Source organism: Giraffa tippelskirchi, chromosome 2, assembly GCF_054371585.1.
Source record: "Giraffa tippelskirchi isolate mGirTip1 chromosome 2, T2T-mGirTip1v1.2.pri, whole genome shotgun sequence".
Taxonomy (NCBI): Eukaryota; Metazoa; Chordata; class Mammalia; order Artiodactyla; family Giraffidae; genus Giraffa; species Giraffa tippelskirchi.
The window spans coordinates 34811241-34818723 of record NC_137276.1 but is presented as its reverse complement, the minus strand read 5'-3'; the positions used below and the strand labels follow the sequence as shown (position 1 = coordinate 34818723).

General features: G+C 39.5%; 1 pseudogene; it reads left to right on the top strand.

The window, feature by feature from the left end:
- Positions 1 to 6296: 6296 nt before the first annotated feature.
- LOC145531070 (mitochondrial import inner membrane translocase subunit Tim17-A-like) lies at positions 6297 to 7045 on the top strand (annotated as a pseudogene).
- The last annotated feature ends 438 nt before the right edge of the window (positions 7046 to 7483 follow it).

The window sequence follows — 7483 nt, the reverse complement described above, 5'->3', positions numbered from 1 at the left end:
CTATTTTTAGATACTGAACAACAAGCTTCACAAGACTGTAATCTCTGAAGGAGGAAACAAATGAGGTAAGTCCTGCAAATGCCCAGCTTTAAAGGCATTTAGATCCTGGAATAGGGGAGGAGAATCCAAAACAAAAACAGACTTACAGATGTAGAAAATAAACTTACGGTTACCAAAGGGGAAAGGGAAGGGGGAGGAGATACATTATAAGATTAACTGATACAAAACGCTATACACAAAAGAGATAAGTAACAAGAATTTACTTTATAGCACAGGGCACTATATTCAATAATTTATAATGGAAAATAATCTAAATACACACACACACACACACACATATAACTGGATCACTTTGCTGTACACCTAAATCTAATACAATATTGTAAATCAGTTCAGTTCAGTTCAGTCGCTCAGTCGTGTCTGACTCTTTGCGACCCCATGAACTGCAGCACGCCAGGCCTCCCTGTCCATCACCAACTCCTGGAGTTTACCCAAACTCATGTCCATTGAGTCGGTGATGCCATCCAACCATCTCATCCTCTGTTGTCCCCTTCTCCTGCCCTCAATCTTCCCCAACATCAGGGTCTTTTCAAATGAGTCAGCTCTTCGCATGAGGTGGCCAAAATATTGGAGTTTCTGCTTCAACATCAGTCCTTCCAATGAACACCCAGGACTGATCTCCTTTAGGATGGACTGGTTGGATCTCCTTGCAGTCCAAGGGACTCTCAAGAGTCTTCTCCAACATCACAGTTCAAAAGCATCAATTCTTTGGTGTTCAGCTTTCTTTATAGTCCAACTCTCACATCCATACATGACTACTGGAAAAACCATAGCCTATACTTCAATTTAAAAAATGAATAGGGAATCAGTGATTTGTGAAACAAAATGAAGCAGTCTAACATTTGTATAAATGTAGTCTCAAAGATTAGGGAGGTAGTGTAGTGGTAGAGAGGAGGGACTGAGAAAATATTTGAAAAAATAATGGTTGCTAATTTTTCTATATTTGATGAAAATATCAACCTAAAGATCCAAGAAGCTTAATGATCCTCAAGCAGGATAAACACAGAGAAAACTACAAATTACACAAATGAATACTGATTAAAATCAATAATAAAAAGTTGACAGGGAAAACAAGGGCACAGAGATAGGAAAATTACTGATGTCTCATCAAAGAAAATACAAGCCAAAAGAAAATAGAACAAGATCTTTAAAGGGTGAAAAGAAAAAAAAAGCAGCCAACATATAATTATATATTTGACAAAAATATCCCTCAAAAGACATGTTTCAGACAAAGAATAAGAGACTTAGTTGCCAGCAGATATGTTCCTCATTTTTTAAAAACTGAAGTATAGTTGATTTACAATATCTTATTAGTTTCAGGTGTACAATAGAGTGATTCAAAATATTGTATATTATACTCCATTTAAAGTTATTATAAAATATTGGTTATATTTCTGTGCTGTAAATATATCCTTGTAGCTTATTTATTTTACACATAGTAGTTTATATTGGAGAAAGGAATGGCAACCCACTCCAGTATTCCTGCCTGGAGAATTCCATGGACAGAGGAGCCCAGCAGGCTACAGTCCATGGGTCACAAAGAGTTGGACACTACTGAGCGACTAACACTACACTACGCTAGTAGTTTGTATCTCTTAATCATCTACCTCTATCTTGCCCCTCCCTTTCCCTCTCCCCACTGGTACCCACTAGTTTGTTCTTTATATCTGTGAGTCTGTTCCTGTTTTGTTATATTCATTCATTTGCTTTATTTTTAAAATTCCACAAATAGGTTATATCATACAGTATTTATGCTTCTCTGCTTGACTTATTTTACTAAGCGACAGAGGATGAGATCGTTGGATGGCATCATTGACTCAATGGTCATGGTTTAAACAAACTCCTGGGGGTAAGTGAAGGACAGGACAGCCTGGCGTGCTATAGTCCATGGTGTTGCAAAGAGTCGGACACAACTGAGTGACTGAACAATAACAAGATTCATAAAGTCTGATTCAGTCAATCCACTATTATGTCAATCATTTCCAATACCCTTCATGTCCATCTATGTTGTTGCAAATGGCAAAATTTCATTTTTTTAAGGCTGAGTATCATACCTCTCTTTCTATATATATGGAGGGGTAGATAGATAGATAGGATTACTATATATATATCAGAATACTAGGAACATTGGGGTATATATATATATGTGTGTGTGTGTGTGTGTGTATATATATCTATATCTATATCTATATATATCTTCGACTTAGTATTTTCATTTTCTTTTGATAGATACCCAGGAGTGGAATTGTTAGACCATATAGTAGCTCTGTTTTTAGTTTTTTGAGGAACTTCCATACTGTTTTCCATAGTGGCTGCACCAATTGACATTCCCACCAACAGTGTACAAGGGTTCCTTTTTCTAAACATATTGCAAACATTTGTTATTTGTGTTCTTTTTGATGACAGCCATTCTGACAGGTGTGAGGTGATACTTCATTGTGGTTCTGATTTGCATTTTTCATGATGAGCTATGCTGCACATCTTTTCATGTACTTGTTGGCCATCCTATATCTTCTTTGGAGAAATGCCTATTCAGATGTTCACTCCGTTTTTTAATTGGGTTCATTTTTTTTTGTTTTTTCTTTTTTTTGAGTTGTATAAGTTGGTTTTGTATTTTGGATATTAACCTCTTGCTGGTCACATCATTTGCAAATATTTTCTCCCATTCAGTAGGGTATTTTTTTTTCATGTTTTGATGATGGTTTCCTTTGCTGTGTAAAGATTTAAGTTTAATTAGGTTCCATATTTTTGCTTTCATTAATTTTGCCTTTGGAGACAGAGCCAAAAATATAGTGCTATGATTTATGTCAAAGAGGGTGGGCTTATCATATATGATCTCTATTATGCGGAAATATGTTTCCTTTATACCCACTTCGCTGATTCAACATCATATACAGATGTCGAATTTTGTCAAGAGATTTTTTCTGTATTTATTAATATGATCATATGATTTTTATTATTCAATTTGTTAACAGGGTGGATACTGACATGTGGATATTGACCTATCCCAGCATACTGACCTATTCAGGAATCATTGGGATAAATTCCACTTGATTATGGTGAATGATCCTTTTAATGTATTTTTGAATTCCATTTGCTAATATTTTGTTGAGGATTTTTGCATCTATGTTCATCAGTGACACTGACTTGTATTTTTCTTTTTTTGTTATATATTTGGTTTGGTATCATGTTTTGGTTTTTAGTTTTATTGACATTTTTTATTGCTTTTTAATCTCTATTTCATTTATTTCTGCTCTGATCTTTATGAATTATTTCTTTCCACTAACTGAGTTTTGTTTGCTTTCTTTTTCTAGTTCCTTTAGGTGTAAAGTTAGGTTGTTTAAGATTTTTCTTTTTTCCTGAGGTAGGCTTGTATTAGTACAAACTTCCCTCTTAAAACATCCCACAGATTATGGATTGTTGTGTTTTCATTTTCATTTTCTCCAAGTATTTTAAAATTTCATCTCTAATTTCTTCAGTGATTCATTGGTTGTTTAGTAGTATATTGTTTAGCTTCCACATATTTGTGGTTTTTGCAGTTTTATTTTTGCTACCTTTAGCATCAGTGTTCAAGTGGTAGAATGGATTCTCAAGAATTGCTGCCACCAGTGCCTGTGTCCCTAGGGGGAGCTCCAGCTGCCTCCTGCCTCTCTGGGAGACTCTCCAAGATCAGCAGGTGGGTCTCACCCAGCTCCTTTCAAATTACTACTTCTGTCCAAGATATTGGAGCATGTGATATTTTGTGTGCCCCCTTTAAGAGTGGAGTCTACTTCCTACAGTGCTCTGGGTCTCCCAAAAGTGAGCCTAGCTGGTCTTCAAAGCCAAACCTTCTAGGGGCATTTCCTCCCAGTATAAGACCCCTGGACTGAGGAACCCAGTGTGGGGTTCAGACCCCTTGATCCTTGAGGAGATCCTAAGCAACTGTAATTATCCTCCCCTTTGTGGGTGACCACCTGGGGTATGGGTCTTGACTATATGATGACTTTGCCCCTCCTATCAGTTTGTTGTGGTTCCTTCTTTATATCTTTTGTTGTCGTTCAGTTGTTCAGTCCCTAAGTTGTGTCCAGTTCTTTGCAACTCCGTGGACTGCAGCATGCAAGGCTTCCCTGTTCTTCACTATCTCCCAGAGTTTGTTCAAACTCATGTCCATAGAGTTGGTGATGCCATCCAATCATTTAATCCTCTGTCTCCCCCTTCTCCTCTTGCCCTCAATCTTTCCCAGCATCAGGGTCTTTTCCAATGAGTCAGCTCTTCACATCAGGTGGCCAAAGTATTGGAGCTTCAGCTTCAGTATCAGTTCTTCCAATGAATATTCAGGGTTGATTTTCTTTAGGATTGACTGGTTTGATCTCCTTGCTGTCCAAATGACTCTCAAGAGTCTTCTCCAACACCACAGTTCAAAAGCATCAATTCTTCAGCATTCTGCCTTCTTTTATGGGCCAACTCTCACATCTATACGTGACTACTGGAAAAACCATAGCTTTGATTAGATGGACCTCTGTGGACAAAATGATGTCTCTGCTTTTTAATATGCTGTTTAGGTTTGTCATAGCTTTTTTCACAAGGAGCAAGCGTCTTTTAACTTCATGGCTGCAGTCACCATCTGCAGTGATTTTGGAGCCCAAGAAAAGAAAATCTGTCTCTGTTTCCACTTTTTCCCCATCTATTTGCCATGAAGTGCTGTGATCAGATGCCGTGATCTTTTTTTGAATGTTGAGTTTTAAGCTAGCGTTTTCACTCTCCTCTTTCACCTTCATCAAGAGGCTCTTTAGTTCCACTTTGTTTTCTGCCAGTAAAGTGGTGTTATCTGCCTATCTGAGGTTGTTGATATTTCTCCCAGCAATCTTCATTCCAGCTTGTGAGTCATCCAGCCCAGCATTTCACAGGGTGTGTGTGTCTCCATACATCCGTTTGTAAAGTAAAGAAAGTTTTATGATTAAACCCTTTGCCTAATTCTTCCTCCCTTGAGGACTCATACTATTACCAATTAAAATGCTAAGAAGCAAGGAAAAGCAATTTTTATAATATTAACTAAAGCCAGCCTATTTTCTCTTCTATAATGATAACCTCATTATCACACTCCAGTATCCACACCTTTGATTTCTTCCTAACTTACTTCTGTTGTCCAAAACTGAGGTCTTGGCTAGGACCCTCAGGGAAGGAGTTGCTGGTGTTCATAGGCAATATGTAAAGATCCCCACAAATAACACAGACCTGATTTTAGTCCCCTCCTGAATCCTCTGCTTGTCTGGGCACTCTACTATTTTCCCTCGATTCTCTTGTTCATCTGATCTAGTTCTCTTGGTCCATTAAATCTCATTATTGGGAAAGTTAAGAGCTGCAGAGACACCATAAGCTAGGGAGACAAGATACACAGCATCATCGTAGTGTAGAATGTAGTCATGGAATGCTGCCATAGTAAGAGCCTTAAGGTCCAAGCCAGGATATAAAGTGAAGGAAATCTCTCTAATGAGGTTTTCTTGGAAGCTAGCAATCCTGGTAATTAAGTCTTCTGGATGAGCAGTCATCTGGATCATGGACTTTGGCTTCTGATGGCACTGGGTTCTAATCATACCTCTCTCCTTCCCCACCAGTGTGACTCTGGCAAGTTGTTTAACATCTCTGAATCTCAGTTTTCTCATCTGGAAAATGAGGGTAATAATACGCACATCTTTTTAAAAAAGAACTTGCTCTCTGGTGTTCTACATGTTATTAACTCAAGTCATTCTCACAGCAGTTGGGTACTATTATTATCCCTTTCTATAGACGTGTAAACCGAGGCTCAGAGGGAGGCTAAGTAACTTGTCTGAAGTCACACAGCTGTTAAGTAAGGCAGACAGGAGAGTATCCAGGCAGTCTGCCTCGAAGCCCTGCTTTCAGCTATTATGCTAAACTGTCTGCTAAAGTTCACCTGAGGATTAAATGAAACGATGCATTTATTAGCACTTGGCATATTTTGAGCAATTATTATAATGAGATCTGGGTGGAATCCAAATCCCAAATTATAACAAACTTGGGGGTAAGGTGGATTACGCTGTGCTTTTATCATATGAAGCCAAGTTTAAAGTTCAGACATCCTCATTCTCAGATCATCTGTAAACAGAAAGCAGGCTCCCACAGGAGCAAACAGGTTCCCTGGGGCCCCAGAAATCATTTCTATAGGAGCTGTCTGTTGCCCAGTGGGAACAGAGGAGAGTACTAAAGCAAGGGCTTGACCCAGAAGCAGTGGAGTCAAGATGGAGCAGGAGGCATGCCAGCCCTGCCCCTGGTGCATTATGGATGGCTGCGGTGGGGGCCTTTAGGATGGGAACCATAAATAGTGGGATCTCTCAAGTAATCAAAAGTTTCCAGGAGTAAACCACAGACAACGAGGGAATTTGATAGCTATTAAAACCAGGGTTCCGCAGTTGGGAGGTAACTTTGCAGTCTGGAGAGGTCTGTTTCCTGAGACTGACTGCAGAATGGTTCAAGCCTGAGCAAAAGAAGACACCTGGAACTCTATCACGAGTGACGCCTTAACAGAGCCATCCTGAGGGCAAGAAAGGGACCAGAATCCATGCTGGGTAAGCCTCAATGGGTGGCATTCTCCTGGCTCTCATCGAAGGAACTGGTATCTTGTTGACAAGATTTGCCTCTGCCCAGTACTCTTGCCTGGAAAATCCCATGCACAGAAGAGCCTGGTAAGCTGCAGTCCGTGGGGTCTCGAAGAGTCAGACACGACTGAGCGACTTCACTTTCACTTTTCACTTTCATGCATTGGAGAAGGAAATGGCAACCCACTCCAGTATTCTTGCCTGGAGAATTCCAGGGACGGCGGAGCTTGGTGGGCTGCCGTCTATAGGGTCGCACAGAGTCGGACACGACTGAAGCGACTTAGCGGCAGCAGCAGCAGTTTCCCAAGGATCCTCCTTTTGCTGAAAACCCCTTCTAGCTGCCATCAGCCCAGTTACCATCCTCACCTTTTGGAGACTATTGACAATACTAGTAGGACTTCTCTCGCAGTATTTCTTCAACAGAATGAGCTGTAGGTCTAGGAAGGATTTCAGAAGATCAAGTTCAGTCTGTTTTTAGAACTGTAGGTGGGACAACTATGGCCAAATAGGCTACGAAGAAACATTCAGAACCTTTTTCTGTTTAAAGGAACATGGTGGGGGTGGTGGGGGGTGTTCTTAAAAGATAATACATTTATTTATTCACACTTGGATTGCATTTGTGATCAAAATAAATGTCTAAAATCTTTGAAAGGAAATACAGTTAAGTACCTGGAAGATGAAGGGTAACACAGCAAACAGTCATGAAGCATGACTTTCCTCGGGGACTTTTCTGCCTGGTTTTGTTTTCTTAGTCAAACAATAAAAAACGCCTGGAGATTGCTCTTTCTTTAAAAAAATAAATAAATAAAGCAAGGAGTTGCTGGAGAAAG